Raw genomic sequence first — 1,490 nt, 5'->3', positions numbered from 1 at the left:
CAGAAATCCACCTGCCTCTGCCTCCCGAGTGCTGGCATTAAAGGTGTGCACTACCACTGCCCAGCAAGAAAGAACTTTTAAAAAAGAGTAGAACACAAATTTGAACAATTGTGTCTGGGTAATTACATCTGTATTTATGGATAAATCTAGATTTTAAGCAGCTACAGTTTGTTGTTGTTGTTGTTTTTGTTTTGTTTTTTTTTTTAAAGTCAGTGCTCCTTGGGAAAAGCTTCCTGGTTGGTAATCAGAGTGTGTTTTGGGTAAAATCAGAACAAACCCAAGAAGTTGAGGTGCATTCAAAAAACAGAAGCTGGCTTGCTTGTTTGTCTCTAGGATCACAAACCGACAAACCAGTAGAAAACTGCAACACCTTTATAACAAATACAGCAAGCCCCTCCCCCAGGTGCTGCCGATCACCCCCACCCCCAAGGACAGTCAGTATCAGATGCAGGAGTCAAGGGAGGGATTGAAAACTCCAGGAGACTGGAAACGTGCTTTTGGGTCAGAATCATCATTTACTCAGCCTGTTTCTCAGCATTTGACACTGACAGCAATTTTATCTTCCTTTCCCTCCCTCCCTCCCTCCCTCCCTCCCTCCCTCCCTCCTTCCCCTGTCCTTTCTTTCTCTCTTTCTCTCTTTTCTTGGTCTCTGCTCTCCCCCACTACATTGTTCCGAGGATTTTGTTAATGTAATTATGACATAGTGTCTTCTATATACGACAGTAAGTTATGGCCATGAAATCTTAACAACACAGTCACTTAAATAAGACAGGGCTCAATGACTGCTTTACTTTAGGGTTTTACTGCTGTGAACAGACACCATGACCAAGGCAACTCTTATGAGGACAACATTTAACTGGGGGTGGTTTACAGGCTCAGAGGTTCAGTTCATTATCATCAAGGCATGACAGAGTCCAGGCAGGAATGATGGAGGACTTCTACATCTTGCAAAACAGGAAAGCAAACAGGAAAAAATTGGCTTCCTGGCAGCTAGGATAAGGGTCTTATAGCTCAGATCCACATTGACACACTTACTCCAACAAGACTACCCCTCCAAATAGTGTCACTCCCTGGGCAAGCATATACAAACCATCACAATGGTAATACTAGTTAATACCCAACATGGTTGTGGGGAATCTCAAGTGCCCAACTCTAGATAAAGGCAAGTAATGGCTGCTACGAGAGGGAGGGCCAGTTTTCTCTGGGGTGGGGCTTCCTGACAGGTTATCTAATCCCAAATGTTCAGCCATGTGTAAGTGACCTCTATTATACATATGCCTGTGTGTATATGTGTGTATATAAAATACGGTTGTGAGGGAGTAGAGGACAACAGGAGTGGAGCTATAAGGGGAGAAGGCTGGAAATGATGTAAATGCAGGGCACAATACTCAGTTTAAAAAACTATATTGAAGAGACCCATAAACTCCCAGGACTATTTTATAGTTCGTGAACTCCTTGCTCCCTGTTGGGCTCTGAACTTGGTAAGAACT

This window comes from Mus caroli, chromosome 18, assembly GCF_900094665.2.
Source record: "Mus caroli chromosome 18, CAROLI_EIJ_v1.1, whole genome shotgun sequence".
Classification (NCBI taxonomy): Eukaryota; Metazoa; Chordata; class Mammalia; order Rodentia; family Muridae; genus Mus; species Mus caroli.
The sequence above is the reverse complement of the archived record's forward strand: the minus strand, read 5'-3'. Positions refer to the sequence as shown.